Source organism: Falco cherrug, chromosome 8 (assembly GCF_023634085.1).
Source record: "Falco cherrug isolate bFalChe1 chromosome 8, bFalChe1.pri, whole genome shotgun sequence".
In the NCBI taxonomy this organism is placed as follows: domain Eukaryota; kingdom Metazoa; phylum Chordata; class Aves; order Falconiformes; family Falconidae; genus Falco; species Falco cherrug.
In genome coordinates, this window is record NC_073704.1 from 40782531 (window position 1) to 40809757 (window position 27227).

General features: G+C 39.8%; 1 protein-coding gene across 9 annotated transcripts in view; it reads left to right on the plus strand.

The window, feature by feature from the left end:
* The window catches only part of MBD5 (methyl-CpG binding domain protein 5), a 147694-nt gene that overhangs the window by 45144 nt on the left and 75323 nt on the right, over positions 1-27227 (plus strand). For all 9 annotated transcript variants that reach the window (XM_055718888.1, XM_055718893.1, XM_055718887.1 and 6 more), the window contains exon 2: positions 8892-8989. The gene's annotated coding sequence lies outside the window, so the exon portion shown is untranslated. The remainder of the gene's footprint in view (positions 1-8891; positions 8990-27227) is intronic.

Genomic DNA, 27227 nt, shown 5'->3' on the forward strand with positions numbered 1-27227 from the left:
TGGATGATGTGGCAGAATATGGTGCATGGCGGGGACTGAAGTGAGGGGAGCTCACTTCCTCAGTGGGTGGGCTGGTAAGGGGGTTTGGGGAGAGGTTCTTCGAGTTTGTTCTACTCCTGCTGTAGGCTCAAGTCTAGTGTTGGTTTCCCAAGATGTACAGCCTGAAGTCCTGTAATGCTGCAGGAGACTGTTACATGTTAGACAGTCTCCATGGAGAATTGTGCTTTTGGTAATTGCAGAAGAAGTTCCACTGTTCAGCTTTAAGAGAGAGATAAGCTGCTAAAAAATATTTAAAGTAACCTAGAAAGGAAGGAAATGTAAATATTCATGTTTCAAAGAGAAGTGGGATTTCTTTCTAATGTAGCTTTTGTCTCATTGAGGACTGGGTTTTTTCTTCCAGAAATATTGTTTTATTTCTCCAAACTTTTAATAGTGCTAGGATTTTGACTGTATTAAAAAATAAAGTATCAGTTCTTTGCATAGAGAAAACAAATTTTTGCATTTTAGATATGTTATATTACATTATAATGTTGGTTTAGGCTTAAATATGGGGGGGGGGGGGGGGGGCGGGGAGAGAAGAAAAAAAAAGGCAAGTATGTTACAGAAGCAATGCCCAAATCACAGCACCCTCACCCACGGCGTTCGCCCTGAGGGCTGGGGAGGGCTGCAGCACCACTTCCCGCTTTGCTCAGCACAGTGACCAGGGAAGTTTGGTGAGTGACACTGGCCCGAGTGCAACTGAGGAATGCTTGGGAACTGCGAAGACTGGTTTTCACCGGCGTGCTCATGATAAAATTAGTGAGGCTTTCATATTTTTAGTTAAAATGTCGTCTTTTTTTCTAATGCTAATTAGAAAGTTCAGTTATTTACTGTTTTACTGACACCAAAATAACAGTTAAAAGCCAGATGAAATTCTTTCTTAGAACAGTATTGGAGCAGAGTCATCTGTCATGTGATTGTATTAGTTCTTGGTTGCTCATCTCTGACCAAAAAAAAAGACAGACCTGGTTTATTTATTTCTCACTTAAAACTATTAATTTAAAGCAATATTGAGGCTGCCTTTTCTGCATTATTGTGGAATAAAAAAAGAAAAACACAGCTTTTTTGCTCTTAATTCTTTCCCAGAGCCTCTGCAACTGAGTTGAATCATCTTGTGGATTCTCAAATCAGAGGAGAATGTAACCCTGTTAAGGATCACGGTGTGCTTTGTGCAGTGCCGATTCCTCTTGCTTTCTTCTTCTTCCACTATGCACATCGGGTGTGCTCCCCAGTACGCAACGTATATGTGTGTTCGTGGGTGTAAAAATAGAAAGCTGGAAAACAAAGATCTCTTCGGTGTTCTTGAAATCTACTAGTCCTTTATATTTGCCACTAAAAAAACATTTAGAAAACACTATGCTACCCTTGTGTAGCTCTGTGCAGATATTCTATTATGTATGCTAAAATTTCTAGTGTTTTCTGTGTACATCTATCTTAGTGTGAAATAATCTTCATGTGACTGTAAGGTGGGTTTTTTTCTCACAGCTAGGAAAACGATACCTCCCAGAGGCAAATGACTGATGGAGATTGCAAAGGCTTTGTAGTATTTCTGTGGTAGTGCCTCTTACATATATTTCCTTATTTAAGAGAAAGTGGTCTGAGATTTTGCACCTGTCTAAGCCAATGGGTTTCTTTTAATACCTAAACATCTGTATGAAGCTCAGGCGTGTTTTTCACCCATGTGATTTAAAGGAACACATGTAACTTCATCTAAGTTATTTTGGATTTATGCCAGTGCAGAAGTTGGCTCTTTCAAGAAGCTAATTTACTGAAACTAATGCAAATATTTAATTCTTGAGGTTAGAGTGTCTTTTGTTTGCATTTGTGATATTCTAATTAAAAGCAAACCCCCAGTGTGGGGTGGGCACAGACAGTTACCACAACTCACAGGGAAGCAAGGTTTTGCCATCAGAGCTCTGGGTGGGACCAGCGACTCATATAAAGAAATCCAGTTATGGGGGCAGCGTGGTCTATGCTGTATCATTTTCTGTGTTCAAGTTATTTTTTGTAAAATGTTTGAACAATGCTTTGGGCCACTGTGTTAATAATAGCAGAAAATCTACCTTACCCCAAATAATTAAAAAAAAAAAAGAGTACAAGAGCTATTTACACTGAGAACAAATGATAAGCTAATGACATTAGAAAAACGTATCGATGCTTATACATAGCTATGCAATGTAAAATTTAGGTTAAAACACTTTTAAGACAGTAGCACCCATGAACATAAAAAATAATGTCTAAAACAAAGTTATTATTTTCCCTCAATGATTTTTGAGCGTTTATTTTGAATTATCATTGTCATGTATTCAGATGGTTTAGCTTCTTCAGAGTCGCTGTTTGGGACTAAATTAATGAAAATGTGTATGGGATTTAGAAGGTTTCATATCTCAGAAGATACTAAATGTTGAGTTGTATCTAAAGAAATGTTTTGTCCCTGGTCCAGGAAGAAATTTAAAAAAAAAAAAAAAAATCAAAACAGATTCTTACATTTGAGCAGAGACATATGTTTTGTGGGTTGGCACCAGACTAGGATGCAGAATCTTGTAGAACCAACTCTTCATACTCTAGGATATTTAGAGGAACAACATTCGAAACAAGGTGCTGGAGACTTTTTTTATTTAAAAAAGAAAGGAATAAAAGGAAAAAATAAAGAGCACCTGAAGAACAGCACAGAGGAATTCCAGCCACTCCGGTCAGCAAGTCAGCTTCATGGGGTCCCACTTTGATGCTCTATGCAAATGCACATAGCGTGGGGAATAACCAAGGGAGTTAGAGATGTACGTACGCATGCAGGGCTGTGGTCTTAATGGCATCACAGAGACCTGGTGGGATGCTCCTCTGACTGGAGGGTTGGAATGGAAGGATGCAGGGCCTTTAGGAAGGACAGGCTGGAGAGATGAGGAGGGGCTGTCAGTGACCAGATGGACTGTGTAGATCTCTGCCTGGGAATGGATGAGGAGCCAGCTGAGGGCTTATGGGTCAGGATTAAAGGGAGGTCAGGGACAGGTGACATTATAGTGGGGGGCTGCCATAGGTTATCTGACTAGGAAGACCGAGCAGATGAGGCCCTCTGCAGGCAAACAGGAGCAGCCTCACATCCTCACAGAGGATTTGAACCACCCCAGTACCTGCTGGAGGGACAGCACAGCAGGGCATAAGCAATCCAGGAGGTTCCTGGAATGCGCTGATGGTAATTTCCTTCTCCAAGTGCCAGAGGAGCCAACGAGGAGAGAGGCTATACTGGACCTTGTTCTCACCAACAAGAAGGGGCTGGTCAGGAATGTGAAGCTCAAGGGCAGCCTTGGCTGCAGGGACCATGAAATGGTGGAGTTAAGATCCTTAGGGCAGTGAGGAAGGCACATGGCAAGCTCACTGCCCTGGGCTTCAGGAGAGCAGAGTTTGGCCTCTTCAGGGATCTACTTGGTAGAGTACCATGGGATAAAGCTCTGGAGGGAAAAGGGGTGCAAAAGGGAAGCGTACAGCGGGTGGAGGCAAGGACAGGTAGCCAGGGAGGAATACAGAGAAATTGTCTGAGCAGCTGGGGATCAGGTTAGGCAAGTTAAATCCCTGATGAAATTCAGTCTGGCCAGGGACATAGAGGGCAACAAGAAAAGCTGCTACAGATACATCAGCGATAAAAGAAGCCTAGGGAAAATGTGGGTCCTCTCTGGAAGGAAATGGGAGACCTGGTTACCCAGGATGTGGAGAAGGCTGAGGTACTTTTCTGTCTTAGTCTTCACTGGCAAGTATTCCAGCCACGCTGCCCAACTCACAGAAGGTGAAGGTGGAGACTGGGAGAATGAAGAGCTGCCCACCCATAGGAGAAGACTGGGTTTGAGATCATCTAAGGAACCTGAAGGTGCACAAGTCCATGGGACCTCATGAGATGCATCCATGGGTTCTGAGGGCACTGGCAGGTGAAGTTGCTAAGCAAATGTCCATCATATTTGAGAAGTTGTGGCAGTTGGATGAAGTTCCCACTGACTGGAAAAGGGGAAACATAACCCCCATTTTTAAAAAGGGAAAAAAGGAAGAACTGAGGACCTACAGGCCAGTTAGTCTCATCTCTGTGCCTGGCCAGATCATGGATCAGATCCTTCTGGAAACTATGCTAAGGTACATGGAAAATGAGGCAGTGATTAATGGCAGCCAGCACAGCTTCACTAAGGGCAAATCATGCCTGACAAACTTGGTGACCTTCTACAGTGGGGTCACAGTGTTGGTGGATAAGGGAAGAGCAACTGATGGCATCTACCTGGACTTGTGCAAAGCATTTGACACTGTCCTGCACAACACCCCAGTCTTTAGACTGGAGAGACAAGTGTTTGAGGGGTGGACCACTTGGTGGATAAGGAATTGGCTGGATTGTCACACGCAAAGAGTTGTGGTCAGTGGCTTGATGTCCAAGTGGAGACCGCTGACGAGTGGTGTTCCTCAGGAGCTGGTACTGGGACCAGCACTGTTGGCATCTTTGTCGGCAACGTGGCCAGTGGGATTGAGAGCACCCTGAGCAAGTTTACCAATGACACCAAGCTGTGTGGTGTGGTTGACACACTAGAGGGAAGAGGTGTCATCCAGAGGGACTGCAACAGGCTTGAGAGGTGGGCCTGTGCGAGCCTCATGAAGGTCAACAACGCCAAGTTTCAGGGTCCTGCATCTGGACCGGGCAATTGCATGCACAAATACAGGCTGGGTGGAGAATGGGTTGAGAGCAGCCCTGAGAAGAAGGACTTGTGAGTGTTGGTGGATGAGAAGCTCAACATGGAGGGGCACTGTGCGCTCGCATCCCAGAAAGCCAGCCGAATCCTGGGCTGCATCACCAGCAGCGTGGCCAGCAGGGTGAGGGAGGTGATTCTTCCCCTCTCCTCTGCTCTTGTGAGACCCCCCCCGCAGCGCTGCCTCCAGCTCTGGGGCCTCCACCATAAGGAGGACATGGACCTGCTGGAACGAGCCCGGAGGAGGCCACGTAGGTGCTGAGGGGCTGGAGCCCCTCTCCTGGGAAGCCGGGCTGGGAGAGCTGGGGCTGTTCAGCCTGGAGAAGAGCAGGCTCCGGGGGGGCCTTAGAGCAGCTCCCAGCGCCTGAAGGGGCCGGCAGGAGAGCTGGGGGGGGGCTTCTTACAGGGGCACGTGTGACAGGGCACGGGGGTGGCTTTGAGCGCAGAGAGGGCAGATGCAGGTCAGAGATCAGGAAGAACCTCTCCCCGTGAGGGCGGCAAGGCGGTGGGCCAGGCTGCCCAGAGCAGCTGTGGGTGCCCCATCCCTGGCAGTGCTCCAGGCCAGGCTGGATGGGGCTGGGAGCAGCCTGGGCTGGGGGGGGGTCCCTGCCCGGGGCAGGGGTGGGAACTGGGTGGGCTTTAAGGTCCCTTCCAGCCCAAACCCTTCTGTGATTTGATGAATATCAATTTTCTTTAAGATGGAAAATAACTGTTTTGAGTTTCGTTGTGACTGTCCCTTTATTTCTAGTGCCATTTTAACTGTGTCTTTGTGTCTGTGCCAAGTGGCGTACCGGAATCAGATACCGTAAACAAGATAATGTGTTATTGAAAAGAAAGTTTTAATTTCATTGGTAAATATACATTAATTGAAGATGAGGTCACAGTGACTCCTTCTGGTTGTTAGGATGATGATCATAAAATTATATGAAGAAGGAATGACAAAGTTCTTGGGTGCCATTCAGCAAAATGAACAGGTCCCTAGAGGTTTAGAAGTTTCCCCTGAAGCATGAGGTTTGACACAGAAGAAACTTTTTCCCTGTGATGCGATGGTCAAACTCCTTCAAGGAGGATTGGAGGTTTTGAGAACAAAATTAATGATGCCATTACAGTTATTGCAGTTGCTATATATGAGGGAAAGATGATTAAATCTGTTCAGAAATAACATCTGTAATGGGAGCAGAGTTCAAATATCTGGATTTTGGTTGTACAGGATGTGTCAACAAAAATAAGAAAATATCATCTATTAATACAAAAGGCAAAGTGAGAATGATTTACTTGTCAGGCAAAAATAAAAGAAATATTTTCAGTGGCACTTAAAAAATCTGGGGACATTTGGATACGATTCAACTTCTTAAGAAATCTGAATGCAAAGTTTGAAGGGCAATTGATAGAAAGCCTCAACACCAAATTATATGTGTGAAGTCACCTTTAGGAAAAGCAAGATTCTGAACCACTTTGAAGAATAATTGTTTAAAATAGCACAATGAAATGGAGCAACTACAGGGAAATGAATGCAACGTGTTATGTGTTCTCCTTTTTTAAAAAAAAAAAAAATCAAACATTTTTTGCATCTTCAATTTTAAGATTTCCTTGTCAGCAGGTGTGCTTTCTGGTTTGTACCTACTGGTAAGTATCTTCCATGCTGAACTTATTAAACAAATCTGTTGATGGATTTTGCTTTGGCTTCCATACCAGTTTATTCCTCTGACTTTATTGGTTTGGCATATAAAACCAGTAAAGCATGGCCAGAGACTAGTACAGCTAGCAAAACAAGCATATGTCACGACTGCACAAGATGTAGGCCTGTTGAAGGGAATTGTTTCGGGTGTAAGGTTTACACGGCGTACAGTAACGCAGCAACGCATTTGGTATCTTAGATTGGGTTTAGTGCCTGAGCAGCCTATCAGCAGAACTTCTTGTTCATCTGTTTATTTCACAGAGTACTACTGCGTGCCTCAAGGTATTTCATTAGCCTTAGCTATTTTAAAAAGCTTTTTTCCGCCCCTCCCCTGCCCCTCAACCCTGGCTTGAACCATATCTGAAAATGCAGTGGCAGTCTGCTGGGGCAGCGTTGCTTTCAGTTTCCTACACAGCAGCTTTTTAATACTTTAATAGGGTCATTTTGTGTCTGGAATTTTTTTCCCCATAGCAATCCATCAACTCTCAGTTTGGCAGGCATCAAGGCACAGCATACGTTCAATTTCTTTTTCAGATTTTTCATTAGAAGAAGAGAGTTAGCATAATCATGGTATAGCCTATGCAATTCTATTTCAGAGACTGATCTGGCAGTTATTTTTTCTACTTTCTAAAATTCTGGAGGCACTAGAAAGAGCAGAGAGTATCCATTTAAGTATTCGATAACTTGCTATTTTGTGGAAGAAGTTGATTTACAAGGTGCTTATTTTTGGATTATGGAAGTTGGGGGGATTTGGATTGACTTCAGAAGAAACAAACATGGACAATTCAGATAGAGTGTTTTCATAAAGCTGAGATGAAATAACTTTGCATAGATGTAGGCAAACTGCAAAAACTTGGTAGTTTTGCTAATAGAGCTGTATTTATATTAATTATATTAACTATAATAATATTTAACTGTTATGGCTTTAAGCAGCAGCAAATTGTCCACAGAGCCTGCCAAGTGATGTAGTGATCCAGTTATCTCTCCACACATACCCTGACAGCTGGCAATCAGATGTCCTAGGCCTGCAAATAAATAAATGGGTGAATAAGCAAATAATGTTTTTTTAAAAAAATATATTCACGATGATTTAGTTGCTTGTGCTAACCCAAGCTGGATTGCTGTTGTGGCTGTACAGTGTCAGGAGGCAGCAAAAGGTTTTTCTTTGCTCGGAGTTGGATATCTCCATAATCTGAGAAAGAGTAAACCAAGTAGAATCAACCGAGTAGGAGGGAAAGTTGTTTACAAGGTGAAAGCCTTTTGACTTGATTAGTTTTCAGTTAATTGCATCTGTGTTGCTAAATGAGGACTGAAAGATTTCAAAATTATTGCGGCATATGTTAGGTTATACGGGTACCAATGGGGCCTAATTTTGTGTATACTGTCGAGTGTGTACCTAAGGGTTGGTGTTACTGACTTCAGCCTGTTCTCAAACTTTCTGTCTCATGTTACACAGCTATGCTTTGAAGTTCCTTCACTAAGGAAATGTTCTCCAGAGCAAAGAATGTCAGGACATTCTGGACATAAGGAAACATCATTTTACTCTGAGGGTGGTTGACCACTGGACCAGGCTGCCCAGAGAGGCTGTGGGCAGTCTCAATCCGTGGAGATGTTCATAGTCCACATGGTTAAGATCCTGGGCCACCAGCTCTAGGTTGCCCTGCTTAAACAGGCATGGTGGTCCAAAAGTTCTCCAGAGGTCTATGGCAACCTCGCTACTCTGTGGAAATTTTATTGTGGCTATAATGGACAAATGGTTTGTCTTTCAGTGAAAGAAGTTGGGACCTGAAAAAAAAAAGTTGTAGCTGTTGAGCATTTTAGCTTAAGTTGATTCCAAAGGAAGTACGTACATAACTAGTTCATTTGATGCTGACCTTACTGTATGCATCGTAATTTTTCTTAATTCATCTTTCCATAGTTACAGGACACAAATATGAAAACAGCACTCATAAATTATACTGTATGGTTATACATATATGAATAATGCGTTTTAACAGTTTTTTAAACTGTAACTGGCATTTTTGGGGACATCGTCTTAAAGTTACTTTTCATTTGGCTTTTCAGAATTTAGGGAGTTGGTTTAACTTTTCATAATCTATTAGTGCGTATAATATAACATACTTCAAGTTGTAATTTTATGTGCCTTTTCTAATCTTTAACTTACGAGATGATTACTGGTGTTATTTTGGTATGAGAACAGTGAATTACCCAAATTTTGTGTATTTAGGCTTAAATAGACTAATGCGGTGTAATTGTTAAATGCCTCAAGTAGATAAATGCCTTCCCATGTAATGGCTCCAGTGCTTGTCTATTTGTTTTTAATGGTAGGTACTAAATTCATCTATTGTATGAAATGCATAATACTTTTTGTGCCTTCTGAATAAATAAAATCTTTAAAAATCCTCATTCTAGTTGCAACTAACCTGGCTTATGTACTGCTTTGTTGTGTTTTTCTTCAGATACTTACTGATGATGGTGGTCATTGGAGGCATAAATATTGAAGAATATATCATTTACAGACAAGATCTTTGAAATCAGTTTCCTTCAGACAGCAAAGGTAAGTAAAATATATTGTGCATTTGTATATAAGTAATGAGTCAGGTGGGTTTTTAACCTCAAAAATAACCAAAATTGAATAGCAGCTGAAGTTCAGAAGCCTTGACTGTACTTCCAAAAGTTCTAACTTTAGTAAGTTTTTTTATCCTACTAATGTGAAAAATAACCTTTATGGAATGAGCTGAGTTTCTTTTCTTCCCGTTAGTTACAACAACATGAGTCCTTAGCTTGTTTTTTTCTGCATTTGATGTTATTCCTTGTTCTTTTTTTCTCACAAGTTTTTCAAAATGCAGGTCTTTTGCAGTATCTCTGTGCAATACTGATGAGAACCTGAAGTACCTTGTACATTAAAATCTGAAGAACAGTTGGGCATGGAGAATACTACTCCAAAAGACAAAATTTATGTGGAAAAGAAATAGCCGGCAACATGCGAAGTAAAATAGCGGTCAATCTCTTGAAGATTTCTATCGAGATTTAGAAATGTTTCTTCTTTTTAATTAAGTATTAGAGACACGAATCAGATGTGCACTCTGCTTCTACTATTTCTTTTGAATGTGGACTTTTGATCAAAATAGTTGTTAGAGATTCAGGAGAGGTTTGTGTATTATTTTTTTCTGTTTTGAAATTAACTATATAGAACACTAGGTAATATGGGAAGAATTTTTTCAGTTATGGAAATAGAGCTAATTTTCCCACTCATTATCTCCTGTTAATTTAATATGTGGCAATATCTGGAATTTAGTGATGATTATATGGCAGTAGATTTTTGGTTAGCTGTACAGCTCATCTATGAGCAAACCAATTAAGACATAATTTCAGAATATAATTGAACTCCTAATGGGGCACTTTAATTCACTGGAAATTTACATATTTGCTTTTCTTTGTTTTAGTAGACAGGTCCAAAATGAGGGTGCAGCTTCATTTTTTAACTTCTCAGTACAGCAACTTCATCTGAGACTTTTCAAAGTGAAGCGTGTAAGATACTATTGAATAATAGGATGGATAAGTTCATGAATAAGCTACTTAGTTCTGAAATCTGAACTTCGAATAGCTTTTATTAGCTGTTTATGTGAAGAACAAAACTTACTGCATTGTTAGGATGCTGTGGCCCTGTTGATACTCTTCACCTACAGCGCAACACCGTACAATACAACACAGTGAAAACTGATTTACTTGGTACAAAGTTTGTTTAGTGTTCATAACTAATTGTCTTCCTTTAAGCATGTCTGGGCAGCTTTGATCTGCTGGAAGGGGCTCACTCTGCAGATCCTTATAACTGACTTTTCAAGCAGTATGAATAGAGAATTCTTGAAACTGCACAGTTAGTCCAGACCCAGCCTGATGGAGCATCAGGGCTGGAACACACAGCATCAGAGTTTTGTCTCACTTCTGTGTTACAAAAACAAAGCACCTCATTTATGTAGTGCTTGTAATGCATCTCTGATTTACTGCCCCTTCAGTATCTTTTTGCATAAGTCAGGGCTTTCCTGTGAAACCCCCTTTTTTCTTTTTTGAGGTTTTTTTCAGCCCAAGTTTAACTGCAAGGGCACTAAAACATTATGTTACTCGTATTTCACCATATGCAGTGGACACTGGCAGATGTATCTGGGCTAACCCAGCCCTGATTGTGTTGGGTTTTGCATCGCTCTAGGTTTTCGCAGCTCCCAAATGATGCTGTAAGGGAACAGCAGATGGGAAGGAGTTAAAAAGTGCGGCACATATAGCTGACTTACATGACCTAAAATAAGGAAACAAACAGTAACTGTTTGTTAGAGGAAAGCTCAAATTAAGAAAGAATTGAAGGCAGTTCTCTTTTTTTTTTTTTTTTTAACTCCCCCCCCCCCCCCCCCCTTTTTTTTTTGACCCTGAAAATGGAAGACCTTTTTCATTTAAAAAATAAACACTACTGAGCTGGGAGAGGTTATTTTTACCTCTGCCATGTTGAGGTTATATTTTTGGGTTTGTTTTGTTGTTCCTGTTTCCTTCAAGGATAGACCTTTGCATATGCTTTTATTTGTTCTAAAGTGGGCATCTACAACATTTGGTAAAGGAAAACCAAATGTTTTGGAGGAATAATTATCAAAGTTTGCATTTGGATTAAGAGGAAACATTTCTTCTACGTGAAAAACTGGGGCAGGGAAAGTATTTCTTTCTATAATGTTAATGTTTTACTAGTTACTTCCTTGAAGTTTTAATATGTACATACGGATAAACCTCAGGATGCTTCTACAAAATCCAAAAAAACATTTAGCTCTCTTTGTCGGTATCTTAGCTTTTATTTTGTACTTTTTGTCTATCGATACTAAAATGTTCACAGCTGTATAGGTATGTGCAGACACTGTTTCTATTCCATTTGATCTATTTTTAAATGCAGGGGCTTTTTCTATTTAATACGCATTACTGTGCTTGCAGTCTAATACTTCAAAACCTTAGTGACCTTGGTTCACCCACTTGTACCTTGTACATTATCATGCAGTCTTTAATTATGTGGTAACATGCTATTTTTCTCCGTAGAAGGAAATTCTTGCATTCAATAGGCGATATTTAATCAGTATGCAGCTATCTAGTATTTTTAATTGTTTCGTGTGTACATATTTTCTGTACTATATAATTTTCAGACCTTGCTCTGCAGATAGAATTAAGAATTTGCCTTTATGTTTCACTGTAGCTTTTAGCAACAGGTTTTCTCTAAGTCTTTCTGGCAAAGACCAATCTCTGAAGCCCAGGTTATTTTTCGGAAACATTTTCTGTGCTAGGAGCTTCCTTTGCCAGTTCTTTTGATGGGCTGCTGAGGTTTGTGTACCTTTTACAGTAGTTGCAGAACTGGGTTACTCACTCCATGAAGATTCTTTCAAGCCAGAAAAGCGAGAACGGTGATCCTACATGAAGATCTTGGGAATTGAAAGAATTGTTGGCCTAGGCATCTTTTTTTGAAGTCATGAGTTCATTCTTCTTGGTTCTCAGTTTCACACTCAGCCATTCTTACCTGTAACCTGCTTCCTTGTACGTCTCATGTCCTGCATCTCTGTTTTCAGTCTCCCTCATCCAAGTAATTTCCAGTGTCAGCTGGTTTCTATTCCAGGTTCATTATCCGTTCTCACACAGTACCAGTCTTCCCTCATTTCAGTTACTCTCTAGAATTACAGTTCTATTCTGGCTCCAGATTTGCACCCCTTTTTCTCAGGGTGAGTCTGCACAGATGGGTATTGAAGGTAGCACATCTTTCTACCCATGCTCTGAGTCAGCTGATGCAAGTCAACTTCTGTGCAACAGCCTTGTAGCTACTTTGGCGTGACTGAAGTGCTACGGAGGAGCTAATTCTGCCTCTCTGCTATGCTAGGAAGGTTACACACAACCATAATGCAAAGATAGCTGTCTGCCAAATGCTGTCCTTGCTATAGTGCATGTGTACGTAGAAATTCTGCATTTCCAAAACTGAACGTTTCAAAAAACTTTTAAATTCTGTATTGGAAAATGGGTATTTTTAATACGCGTGTAGCAATTTTAGGATGATCACTGTGGATTTTACATATCCATAAACTGAGATGGTGCTTATTGATTTGTATTATTTATTTCAGCATGTGAAAGAAACCAGAACGATACAAGTCCTCATAATATTTTTTCTTGTTAATCACTTAAAAGCATGCAAAGATATATCAGAGAAATATAGCATGAATAAAATAGAAAACTGTTTATGCAGACTTGAGGAGGATGTGTGAGGTTTACATCTGTTTCATGTGTTTTATCTTTTCAAACAGTACATGGAAAATTCTAGTAGTTAGATAGAATTTTATACTATGTGATAAAACGATAAACATGTTTAGTCCCCTGTGCCATCTCCAGCTGCAAGCCATGTAGTCTTTGAGAACTTTCTGAACTGCCTAATTCTGGGATTCATGATGTATCACTGCACAAAATCAGGCCTCTTGCTATCCAAACTTCAGAATTTATAGGGCTGTTTAATTATACTGAAGTATATAACATATGACTTGGCGCTGCATCCACAATGCTTCTCTAAATAGTTTGTCTTAGAACTGTGTCATTACTAATGTTTTGATTGCAGTTATTGTAAGACAGAGGAGGAGCAGTGTCGTGTTGCATCATTTTTCTCCCTAAAGCAGTCTGCAGTCCGGATTGACAGACAATTTTTCCTGGGTTGTCATTAAAACCAAGGAGCCCAATTGTCTTTTCTGAAGCCCTAATGTTTTTCTGAGAACAGTCAATTTTCTGTCTCTCTCTCATCTTTTCATATGAAAGGGTTGGGGTTTCTGTGAAATCCCAGGTTACTTTCTCTAATGCAGGATATAAACTAATTCTACCTTCTTAAATTGAATAAGGGGAAACCTACTTAATTTGGAAGGTTTCTTCTACAGAATTTTTTTAAAGGCTTTTGGAAAAAAAAAAAAAGGTATAACATTACAATATCAGTACTTTTAGGTACATTTTAGAGTACCTTTTGAATATAATAGATTCGATAGGTCGTTCTTTGCCTTTAGCAGAAAATTTTTACCTCTTCTGCCAAGTTTTCCACATTTCACTAGAGCAAGAAGTTTGTTTTCAGTGGTCCCCATTTTTTTTCGAGCTGGTCCTTCTGAAACAATTTTCAAATAAAACACAGGCTGACGTTTTGAATTTTTCTGGAAGCATATACTGTAAATAAATCTTGCAAACTACAATGACTTTACATTTTGAAGAATTGGAACAGTGGGCACCCTGAACAAAAGCAAATATGCCCAACACTTTCTATTGTTACCAAATTAATCAAGCTCAGAGGTTTTAATTGTAATTTCAAAGTTAAATATTTAAGTAATGTGAATGTTTGTGATACTGCAGTGCATCTCTTTCTTTAAAATTAATAACATCATAGCAAAACTGTTAAAATTAACATTTTTTAATACATAATTATTCTTAGCAAAGCTAGGCATACGTGCACACAGCTTCTGAATTAGTTGCCTCAGGGTTGGCTTCATACAGTCACAGCACTCTGGATATCTCCAGAAAGCTTTGGGTTTTTTTTTATTATTTGAGTCTGCGATGTTAGTTTTAAAATACCCATCCTTTTCCTGTAGTACATCAAGATACTTCTGTGAAGTAAAAGCCACGTCGTCTTTGTTTTTCTTTGAAGAGCTATGGATTTAAAATCACAGATAAGAGCTACTGCCATTATTTTTTAATTACACAAAATATTTACAGGATGAATCTTAAGATAAACTGAACAAAAAGTTATAACACCAAACCAAACTCTGATCTTTGATTTTTGTTTTCATAATTCCTTCTGAAAAAAACAGTGTTCTAAAAAGAAGCTCAGGGGTAGCAAATTTAAAATCTGGCTACTAATGAAAACCAAAGAAACCATTGTTTTTCTTTACATGAAGGTGGCCTGAAAGGCTGTGAATGTTGTTTTTTTCCATTTTGCTCTTTAATTTTGTTTTATTTTCCCCTTACTATAAATTCCCATCCTTGGAGGCCCACTGTCTTGATGAAAAATCTGTTGAAATGCTTAAGGAAGGTGAAAATATTAAAAAAAAAAAAAACAAAAAACAAAAACCAAAAAACAACCTGGGGAGATGTCTGTGCTGTGATTCATCAGCCAGTGGTTGGTTTGGGTAACTGGTGCTGGTGATTTTGACCAGTGGGTGCTTGTCCCAGATACAAGTGTCCCCACTGCAAAGGCCTGGCCAAGTTGGCCTTTCTCCTTCTTTCTGTCCTCGTTACAATGTGCAGGGAGAGGGTGCAGGAGCTTTCCTTGGCTCTGTGTTGAGCTCCTCTCCAGTTGAGCAAGAATTTGGTTCTCTAAAGGGACTGGTGGGAAGGCATGAACTCTTGTCATTCCCCTGGCTTCACGTACAGCCCCGGTTTGAAGTTGGCACGTTCAGCTTGGAGATTGCCAGCACTGATCCACTTCTGATCTGGCCTTGTACCACCAGGAGCTGCAATTTATATATTCTAAGTATAGCCACGACAGCTTTCCTACAGTGAGAAATAAGAGTTTTCAAATTGAATTCTTGCTTTTGTTCATTTATCTTTAAACAAGGCATCGGCATTTTTCAGATTCTTAACTGGCCTCTATCAGCACATTGCTGCTGAAGGGAGATCCCTACTCCAGTTAGTTTCTACGGTCCAGCTCAGTGAATCTCAAACATCTTTGTCTCCTCCCCTAGAAGGATCCCATTCAGTGAAATGCTTTTAAATTAAAACCGGCAATGCTTTTAAATTCAAGCTCACACAAAGCTTCTGAAGAAAAGAACCACTCTTCCTCTGAAAACCTGTGTTGGTATGCCAGAGCTGTCACTGAAAACAGAATAATTTTTATTTGTTACTACATTCATGAAAAATATTTATGAGGCAAGATGATCACTAAGATGATTCCATAATTGCCATAGTTGGCTTTAACTTGGTCTCCCAAACTATGGTTGCATCACTTCAAAGGATTCATTACATTTCTTTTGGTTTTTATCCTCAGTGTATGAAAGCTTATAGGTACCGTTCTGAGAGTGGGGACAAAAATACTAGAGCTTAGGAACAGGATAGGTGAACTAAACTTTCCATTGAAAGCTCTTGTGAAAACTTTAAATGTCACATCGTTATTGATCAGCTCTGTCCATCTGTTGAGTTCTTAATACAGAAACTAAAATTATTTAGGACATAGATCCCAGCCTGAATTTTCCAAAGTAGCTGTAATGTATTTGAGGTGCATGTTGTTTAGATGTTAAAGAACAAAATGCTGGTTTTTTATACTATTGATACATAAATGGAAACGGTCATTGTTGAATCATGTGTAAATTGGTAATAGTTTGAGAAGGTAGCTACATGACAGAATTCTCATTTAGTTGCTGTCCTGACAAAGGGAACGGGAAATGGAGAAGGAAGCCTGGTCACAGGTATACCTTCAATAAAAGACAGAAGAGGAAAAACTGTATAATATATACGGTATGCATTATAATATATGTAATGTAACCTCACCTAGATAATTCTAACACAGCATTTTTGTTTACACTACTAATGCTTGTTTGGAAGTTTTATACCTTTTCCAGTGTGGATATTTATATTGGTTCAGGTGTATATCTTTTTTCCTTTAATTTTCTTTTTATCTCAAGTATAATTTAAGCATTTGAGTGACAGCAAGTGATATTTTCACAGGATAGATTATGTAGGGAAATGAACAGTTGACAGTAGGCATAATGGCAGCCTGGAACAGCCTGACATGTAGGTGTTCTGACTGGAAGATACTTACTGTGTTGAATGAAGTTCTCATGTAGAGTGGCTTTCAGTTTATATTGTATTCTCATAGTATAGTATTAAATATATACCCATTACACGTATGCATCAGGTGGGTTTTTTTACACAATATAATCTCTTGAAGAAGAAATAGCATTACATATTCTGAAAGGAAATTCAACAGGTAGGTCCTGGCATTAGTCAAAGTCCTTGGCCTTTGCATTCTGTAGGTGTGAAAGAGCAAGATGTCTTCCAAAGTGGGTAAATACACTTGTTGTTCCCATATAACTTCTCTGTAATTAGCTAAGAGCAACACAGAATAAATGTCTTTATTTTTTTTTTAGAAAGGAGAAGGGAGCTCTTGGTTATTAGTTGCATGCCAACTTTTGGCCTTTTTACAGACTTACAAATCCCAAATATTCATATTCAAAAGACCTTGGTAAAGTTATCCAGTACCTTGTGTGTAGTATGAAATTTCACAGGTGGAGAAAGTAAGAGAACTTTACCTGATTAAAGTTTAATGTCAATATTTCTGTTAACTTTCAGAAGATTAGATAACTACTTCTAGCTGAAAAACATGACAAATTGAACATTAACTTAAATGATACTTGCATAATATTCTGCCTATACAGAAGATTGATCAGTAGGTCATTTTACTTCAATATCATTCTGTTATACCATTTAAAGTGTAAAAATCGTAGTAACCTCTCTTTAACTGTTATATCAGCAGAAATTTATGCACATGCCTTGATCAAGTTAATATTTATTAGAATTATTTGTGATCCTTGGAAAACAGTTCCTTGAACCCCAGTGACGCTAGAGAAGAGCACTATTGTTCCTGCAAAGGGGCAGATTAAAACATGGTGCACATTCATTCATATTGTGAAACTGCAAAATGTGTATCTTCCAGTGCAGCAAGTTAGCAAATAGCTGATTTAGATGATGATGCTTTTAAAAATTGCCACATTACCAATATTTAAATGATTATGCCATCTGTCACGAATAATATTAAGACTGTGGATATCCCTGGTACCTTATCTGCATACTGCAAGCCAGTAAAAATCAGCTATTTTGCAGTAGTCTTCTCGAAAGAATTGAGAAGGGTAAAAACTGAGCCAGGCACCTTCCTCAGCAGGATGGTATAAAATTTGGTGGTTACCACCAAATGTGTTTCCGTAATTCACTTGGTTTTGTCTGTTTGCTTCATACTTAAGACTTCTTTCTGATATCTTTTCAGTGGAAATTATTATGAAGTAGTAGCACATACATAAAAATGATGATTGTCATGGTTTTTCTTAAATTACATTTTTTGGATGAGCTAAAATTTGAAATGCATTTCAGATCTTTAAAAACAGGTATGCTGTTTCAAATGACAGAAAAAAAACCCTTTTTGCCTACTTGTTCAAGACAGTGGGAGTACCATCCTAAACGCACCTGATATTATGTAGTCCCTTTTCTTAAAAAAAGACAAACAAAAGCAATGAAAAAACCCAGCCTAGTTATCACAGTGTGAGCCAAAGTAGTGACACTTGATTTTGGTGGCATAAAAGATCTTGGAAAATGGTGGCTTTTTTTCCCTCCTAGGGCATGAGAAGAATCTTTCTAGGTTATTGTTAGCAAAATGGGTCACCACTTTAGGATGGTCTACTGGTACATTTTACCAAAAAGCTTGTCATTCCCAGTTTAACTCAAGAAAAACGAAGTTAAACGTCCACTGTAACAATGTGTAGGACTCTGTCACTCAGCTGAAAGATACAGTATTTTGAAATCCTCTGCCTCATGTGTGTACAAGTCACTGGTTTGACACAGATGTTTCCGAATGAGGTTTGATGCCCCCAGATTAGATTATCATGACTGGCCTATCTAAACATGTATAATTATGCATTTTTTATGAATAGTTTTGATTTGGGCTACAGGAATGCAAAGCTAAAATTCCATCGGAGACAGTAAAAGATAGTTTATAATTACAAATGAACGAGCCTGGCTGCAGCTGCAGGAACAGGTGGGTAGGGACCAAGCTGATGAGGCTGAAGCAGCAGGGTCCGGAGATGCAGCCCACACACCACATCAGACCCCCTTTGGGAAGTGGGGTGAAGAGGGATGAGCTGCGTTTCCCATAGCTGCTGCCTCTTTCCCCGGTGAAGCAGACTCTATTATAAATGTACGCTTAATGCACAGTTATATTTAAGTACTTTTGCAAAAGAGTGAAGTGAAGCTGATCAATGATAAAATGCTTTCAAACCAGAAATACCTGTAAAAGCATATCTTCAAATGAGGATGGGAGTGGTGCCTTCAGCTGGGCATAGGTTCTTTAGTTGTATCTTCTGCCTGTGTATCTACTCTGCTCATTTTATTTCCTGCCCAGGACAGGTCCCGTTTCGGGGGGGGGGGGGTGGGGGGTGGGGGGTGGTGGTGTTTGGGTTTGGGTTTTTTTTGTGATTTTGGTGGGTTTTTTTCCCCTAGGCATCTAAGGGAGAATAAGGGAGATTAAAAACCCAAAGGCCAGAGGCCACAGTGACTATTTTCTGGCTTCTTTCAGCATGCAGACTATCACTTTTCGTAGAACCTGGATGAAAGCTCAGCTATTTGAAAGCTACCTGATCTTGTTTCGAAGTCTGGAAGTGATAGTGAGCTTACCGTTTCACCTAGAAAACTGTTTCCGTATTTAATTACCTATAATAGTAAGAAATTGCATTTTATGTGAAATTAACACTGCTCTACCTTTCATCAGGAAAGACTTAAATATTTTTCTCTTTGTTTATGTGTACTAAAGCTTTCATAACTGTATTCTTGCTTGTTGTCATAGTGTGGGTATACTTTCCTCATCCCCCTTAGCTGTACCTGTGCTTTAGCATTTGCTTGCACTATTTGCAAAAAGAAAAAATGGTGCCAATTGGGAAGAGTTTGTGAAAACCATTTATGTGAAAGTGATCTGCCAAACAGTGTGCTGAGAAACACAGCCTAGCATACTTTTGCTGTGGCTCTCTAGCATAAAATTGATACATTGCATACTAAGTTTGCAGCTATACTACTGACATGCCTTATTGCTTTATCCCCTGAATTGCTGATAGAAACAATGTGGTAGATGTTAAATAGAATTTAGAGGGTTTTTAGAGGCCAAAGCATTCGTTAAGGCTAGTACTGCCCCAAGTATATAGTAAAACACAAAATTCTGTGATAGGGAAGAATTGCATTGCTGTATATTTAGAGCCTGCGCTCCGTGCTGCGTTAGGCAGCTCCCTCGGTGCACTGCAGCCGCCACGCGCTGTCCTTGCCCGTTACGGAGCATTTCTGGGGGAGCAGCTAACACAGTAAGTGACTTTGGGGTTCAGGTCAGGGGGATTACGTTTTTGGCTGGAAGGAAAGAAGGCTCTGACTTGCTCCTCCGTGATCAATTCCGAAATCCAGAACTAAGTATATAAGAAGCTAAAAGCTGTTTAGCCCCTCAGCCTGGGAAGTGAACTCACTGGCAAGTGGGCTGAAGGGAAGGGAGGAGGGAGACGTTGCAGGGGCTCTATGTTCTTCCTTATGTGTTGGAACGTAGCAGGGATGTGCTCCTTAGAGTAAGTTTTAGCTTAGATTCAGTTCATGTAATATTTATGTTAATGGGATATATTCACTGAAAAAGGGGATGGAAAAACCAAACCGCAATGTACAAAATATCTACTGGACTGACACAACAGTAAATTATTTGTTTAGGTAGAAATAGAAACTTAGAGAACATGAATCTGGGATTGAACTGTATGTTTTAGCTTTGAACCAAATGTGGTCATTTAGTGATGATTACAAGGTGATTTTAACGCAGCCAGATTTGAGGATCATTGTTGGTATGCAGTTACTGAAGTCTGAGGTTCTGGCTCTGTGGAAGCTGATGGCAGACCTGAAAAAGCCTTTCGGTTATATTTGCACAGTACAGTGCTCTACTGATCGAAGTGTGTTTCATTGCTACGTTCTGAGTACACATCTCATTCAAAATACTTGGTCCTTCTGGATTTGACACATGTAGGTATTTTTGCAGCACGTTTTGTAATAGAAGCTCTAGGCTAGAGATTCCGTATCAGTTAAATGTTTTTCTTGCCTGTCCCTGAAGTCACCTAGTATTTTGTCCCGTCTAAAAACTGTTCATTGGCAACATTAAGGAACACTGAATGCTGAAGCCATCTCTGTTGTTTATTTGGTCTAGTAAAAGGTAAAAAGAGAGTTTGGAAAATTGTTGGAGACATTTCTAATGAAGTCTCTCTTGAAGATTTTCTAGAGAAAATAAACACTGGGGGTTTTTTTGTTGTTGTTGTTGGGTTGGTTTTGGTTTTTTGTTTGTTAAGTAGATTTTTCCATACCTTCTGCAACTTGGTGATTCAAGTTCAATGAATTGCTAAATTCGGGGTTTGGCCAACAAATGTAAACGGTGGGGTAACCTGACACAGCCAGATTTGTCCAAATTGATGTTGAATGCATTTGTCATGTACTCCTCATGTACTTCCCTTCGCTGTGGCTGCTGAAGAAGAGCTCTCCAGATATCAGTGTCTGACCATGCAGTTGCCACATGATGTCTTTAAAGACTGCACAGACAGTCCTTTGCCCCGGGTACTTAAAGCACCAATTCTCAGGTAGGTTCCACTTGCCTGTCTTCATGCCTGCTCCCTCCTGAGCAGCCCCTATGGAGGCAGCGTACCCTGAGCTTGTCCTTGTCCACTGCAGTTCCAAGGCTTGACAGTAAAACAAAATGCAGAAGTATTTCTGAAAGCTGAAAGTAGAGAATGCTGAGTTAATACTTTCAAGACTTAGAAGCAAAACAGTATAATAAAACCCCAAACCTAATCTGTGCTTCTAAAGAAAATATGCTAAAATAGCTAAAAACATGCTACACCTTCAAGGCAGTCTTTGAACATTAGAAGAACTTGCATTTTATCAAATTTTCACTCACCTCACCCTCAAATATGTGATCTTGGTGTAGTTTCAAATGCAAATGTTGGTGATCTCTAGAGCCTGTATGCTTTTTACCTTTGACATTTCATAACTACATAATAGAGAATGGTAGGGCTAGCTGCCTACTTAATTGGGTTGATTTAATTTTTTAACAGTCAGCTTTCAATAGATTTCACATACAATATCTTTGGATGTATTTTGACAGGAGTACAAGTTTTAAGGCCTTTGGCCAGTCCTTTTCAGGAGTCAAACTGTCTCTTCATCTGTTGCTGTGGTTCATGCATACAAGTGCAAAAATGGCTTTAGAGATTTGGGATGCAGGAGAACTTCCCTGTGTGTCTGTTAATTCACTCTGATCTGTGTTGGTGCCAGAAAAAAAATAAAATCCTGATGACTCACCAGGAGAAGATTTCCATTCTGTGTGAAGTACTGTTCGGGTGTTTCACTAACCTAGTGGTGAGCGTAGCATTTGATAGTAGGGCATCAACGGCTAGTTCTTTTATGATGGACACTTGCAGTGTGTGGACAGTGGTGTGGGCAGTGGTTCTCAATGCTTCAAGTCTCAGATTGTGCTGAGGCTTTTGACAGAAACTGTGTGTTCCTATTGTATGATATATCAGTGTGTATCCAGGAGGAGATTAAAAACTGAGTAAATCAGTTTGGGGAAACTTGTACTCATTACGTGCTTAAAAAATACCAGTTTTTGCAGCGTTCCAAAGAATGCTACCAGAAGAAACCTGATAATTTCACCCTGTTAGAGGTGGGGTACCTCGACAGTTGCTATCCATAGGTCATGCACGGGATGATTTTGAGAGGCAGGAGGAAGTGTCACACCTGGGCTGCTGGACTCTGGGCGATACCTGCCCACTAGTAACAGGACACAGTGAGTTTTGCATAATATATGCGACACTAAAGCAAGGTAATTACTGATGACTAAGTTGGAAGTCATAGACTTTCAGGTCATTTTCCACAGTTTGAAAAATTGTTTCCTGTACTAAGGGAAATGGGACTGGCAGCAGGGAAAGCAGGAGGAGATGGAATGAGCCCTTACGAGCAAGCATAGAGAAATCTGATGTATTACATAGGCACCTACAAAATATTTTACCTTAGCATCATATACTCTCTGTTCTGATTGCTTTCATAATTTCATCCTGCTTCCTCATTTTGTGAACTATTTATGCTTAACATGTTTCTGTTGAAATAAAATTAACATTCCAGAACGCTATCTGGTAACTGTGAGTGTGTACCTGAACAGCAGTATCATCTTTTGTGCAAAAAATTGAATATGTTCAGCATTGCTGTTTAAACCAAAAGATACCAATAATAAATTGGAAGCCTGTTGCTTTTTCTCCCTTCTGAAAAAAAAAAACCAAAATGGAAGCCCAGGGTTCTGTTACATCCCTGGCACTTTATTTAAATCCAAAAAATATAATAACTATTCAATAAAACAAAAAAAAAGGAAATTCAGAGACTGTATAAGTTGATAATTGGAAAAGAAAAAAAGCCCCTGCTGGACAGCATCAAGCATCTGAGGTTGCAAAGAGCAGATAGTTTGTCCTCAATGCAGTCCCTTGGCTTTCTGGGTGCTCTGGGGTGTATGAAACTGCTGGGAAATGCTGTCCATCCTCAGGGAGAGCAGTGAAGGAGAGCCGTCGTAGGGGCTGGGAGAGTGGAGTGAGTCATTGTATCCTGTGTTTACAGTTCAACCTCAAGATCAGGATTTGTTTGCAAAGATGATCTTGGGTGCAGCAGGCGTCTGTGGTTTAACAGGACAGAAAGCTGGTCCCTCATATCCAAAATCTGTTCTTATCTTTGTACACTACTCCCAGGCCTTTCTCATAGGTTCACATACTTTCTTTCCTTCCTTTTTTCCCCCTCCTTCCTTTCTTTTTTCCCCCTCCTTCTGGTCTGAGCCACCTTTTCTGGTGGCTGTAAAAGCTCCGACTAGAGCAGGGGGCTGAGAGCTCTGAGCGTTGAGGTGTTGAAATCTTGGGTACGTTGCAGTGCAGGAAGCAGAAAGGCAGCTCTCCAGCCAGCCTCCAGAAGGAAATGCTGTGCTTTGCCATGGAGAAATCCTGGGGTGTCCATGCTAATGGTGCATATGTTGGGTAGAGAGGAGAGGAAACACACCACCTCTAGGAAGTCCTGTTACACCACCTCTAGGAAGTCCTGTTAACATTTTTCCGTGATTGGAGAGAGAGAAAGAGAAAGTCACTGCTGTATGTTGTGGAGAGAGTGAGCCTTGCTCTAGGGTGCTGGAAATCAAATAGTTAATGCTACAAGAAATCTTTATGGCCTTCTTGTAAATCATGCTCAGTTAAAGGGAACGTGGCAATTTTAAATCGGCTGTCCCAGGAAGTCAACACTGGTTTTAAATGCGTGCAAACTGAAAATAATCTGTGCCAGAACTTCTTGTGCTAGTGCCAGCTAAAAAGAAGAAAGAAAGAAAAAGTCAAATTGATAGGTTTCAAAGCTGATCATTGTGCTTAAGTGCTATGGCTGGAAATTGCTGAATAACTTTTCCATTGAAATAACAGTTACTGTATGTGTGTGAAGGTACATATGGTGCCTTTGCAATAATACAAAATACCTGAAATCCTGAATTCCTTGCTAAGCTTGCAGCATTGCACAAAAATACGACCTGATGCAATGTATTGCCATTTGGCTTAACCTGAGATGATTCCATGAATGTCAAACAACATAATGCTAAGGATATTCAAAATTCATGCAAAACATGATGTCAGTATGTGTGACCTCAACTCCATAGTAGCATAATGTGTTAAATTATCTTGCTGTAGTTCCAAAAAGCTTCATGGATTAAGTTTTTTTGAAGTGCTACTCTTTAACAGAGGAATTTTTTTAAAAAATGAAAAATTCTACCTCTCCAGCTCTTCTGTTTACCTTAGCTTCTCAAACCTCCTGTATTCCGAATCGTCTTTATAGTGTGACAATTCCTGCCCGTCTCTGTGGTCATTCTGGGCAGGGAAAATCTTCATGCTGAAGGTGTGTTGCATCTAATTCTTCATATGACTTTTCACACCTAGTGGCATACATGGCAGTTTTCAAGTTTTCTTCTAATGCTGGTCACACAAAAACTTGAAAGCAGAGATTAAAATAAGCTTCTCTTCCTTTTTATTGGTTTTATGTGTTAGTCTTCTCTCCTCCTAAGGGGAATCTGGAAAGTATGCTACAAAACCACATTTCTAACAAATCTATTGGCAAAATTTATAGAGAGATGCTAAACAGTCTGCAGTTAGTAAAGTTCAGGGCTGTGGGATTTGGCTGAAAAGAATTTAGAAGACCAGTGTGAAACCCAACCGCTTTGACAGACTTGAGTTCTTTAATACTTCTACATAAATTGGTTATTTTCAGCTCTGAGACCTGTGTTGCAAGGGCCCAGGCTACCATCCAGCGTACAATTGCAACATATTTAAGTTTGCTGTGGGATTTGTATTTGACTAAGACAATGAATAAAATTGACAAATGAGAAAAAATAGTTTGCCACAAAATTACTTGGTTACATCAAGTGGGAAGAAATACTGATAAAAAATATTTTGGTGCAGAAGTACAAACTTTTTTTACCCCACTGTATTTACCATCATGCACTTATTGGGCTGACCTACAGCAGTTACAAACAAATGCCTTGACTGTTTCCATTTACTACCATTTTGTGTATGTTCTAGGATAAATTCTTACCTTGCGTAAATTTATACTGCTTTGTAGCAAAGCCCTGGTATGCAAGATGAGGATCTAGCTGCATGAGTAGGTTCTTAATTTGGGTAGTTTAGCAGAGGATATGTTTATAGTTCAAAAAATAAATAATTCAGAAGACTGTATCTGGGTTGTGTTGACTATTTGGAACCCTACTTGAAAATTACTCATTCAGTCATTTCACTTAGTTAACAGCTAACTATTAACTATGTGAACTTTTACAGTATTACAACTTTTTAAGTAACGTTCATGTACTGTATCATGGCTTGGTTAGGTGCTTCGCATTACAGCAACACGTTTGGAGGCTAATTTTAGTAGTGCTGGTGCTGGCTTTTTGAAAGTACATCAGCCTTGCTTTCTAAATTGCCTCTGAAACTCTTGTTTTGGGTGTAAGGTGCTTTTTTCTAGCATCAAAACTTCTCATGAAGTACATTGTACCTCATCAAAATGATGTACATCGTTGTAGTTACTGGAACTGAAGAAAGACTTGAACACTCTTACTTGTTCCTGTCCACTCGGAATGTCAAGATGGCTGTGCTGACATATTCCCCGTTTAACATATCAAGAGGCTACTAGAAACTTTGGATGATGCCATAGACTGGGAAACTCTTTCACCTTTTAAAATCTTACCACTAATGTTTGCGATGTTAGACTAGCCACATTACATTGCACGGATCTCAGTTCACTGAGAATTAAAGGCATTCTTACCTGGTTTTCATGCTACCTTGATATTATTTAAAAAATTATTGAGTTACTGAGAAATAATTCACATTGCCCAAACTTTAAACGTTTTCGTCTGCTCTCTGAAGTTGAGCAGTAGTTAAAATAGGCGTTTCCTAATGCACTGGTGCATGTCACCATTTTACATATTAGCTTAATTTTGTGCCTGTGTGTATGACCATGTTTTGTCCTCTTACACTAAGTTGAGAGTCAAGTCTTTAGTTCCTCACATGAAGGTCCTGTTCATCACACTGGTTGATCATCTTGTTAATCCGATTTGAGGATGAAAGCAGAATTTTTACAGAGTTATTTTAGGTCCCGACTTCTTTTTAGGTGTGTTTGCCACATGTTTCCATGCTCACGTGTTCAAAAAGGCTGACCAAAATTTCCACTGACATAGCTACGTCCTGCCATCCCCTGAAAGATATTTTCAAAATTAATCAAATTCTTTCTGTATGCAATTTCAGCCACGAGTGCTTTCTGAAGGTGGCAGAACCATTCAGTTACTTGAAGTCAGGCATGCACCTGCTGGGTTTGGATCGGGTTTTGGTAGTTAGAACTCCAGAATACCGAAATACAGGGGAGGCTTTCTCAAGGAGCACCACCAACTTACGTGTGCTTTAACGTCAGGAAGAAGTTTCTAAATGAAGTACGTGAGGAGACATCTATAATTTCTGTTTTCCTGACGGGGGACACAGCCTATAGGTCCCAGTAGGTGGGTTGGGTCCCATCTGCCCTACTCTGCTGTTCCCCCACACTGCTCCCTGCGAGGCTGGAGGTGCGGGCGGTTGGCTGCTCAGGCACTCCAAATAGCTGGACCTGCTGTGCTGCCTTATTTCCAAGTGAGACCAAGGCCACCAAGCCCTGCTTCCAAAAATCTGGGAAGTGTGCTCTTAAGCTGTCAAATTTAAAGCAAGTTTGCATTAAGATGAAGATGTGCTTTCGTCCTGAGGCTGCAGCTCACCGTTAGTATCTCGGCGCTTGGTTTGAATAGAAATCTTTTTATCTACCAGATTAGTAGTTGCCAGGAGATCTGATTGTCCCATCAATTTCAATCTAGCGTAATTCAGTAGGAATTCAAAGTTTTTCTCCTTGAATGGATGTCTTGTACTCTCTTTGGGAAATGAATTCTGTCATCTGGAAGCTCCCATTAACTCCTTCCTACCAGCCGCCACACCTTTGAATTAGAGAAGTTTGCAAGTACAAAAGAGGAAACAAAAGCTTCAGGGGTCGGAAACTTTCTTTTATATTAAGCCTAAATCCAGATAGTGTAAAAACAGGCGAAGAATGAAGTGGGACACTTAGCTTGTGGTTTCTGTAAAGAAGGAAAAAATCCAGTCAATCAATTAGACCAGTTGACACTGTGTAGTTCACTGCTCTCAGAGCCATACAAAATTGTAAGGCAGTACTGCTGCTACACTTACATTTTTTAATCATTAAATTAAGATTACTTGCAAAGCAATTCAGAGTGTTTAATTCCTTGTTAATGACTGGAGGCCTTAATTGAAGTCTTTTGCATCATATGTTAGAAGTTTCTTTGGCTTGAAAGAAGGTTTTTTGGTGGTAGAGAAAATGTTACATGAAATCTTGCAATGAAAAACCAAACCTCTGTGTAACCAAGTTGTCTGTTGACTATTACTAAAAGTCTTATCTCAGATCCTTTT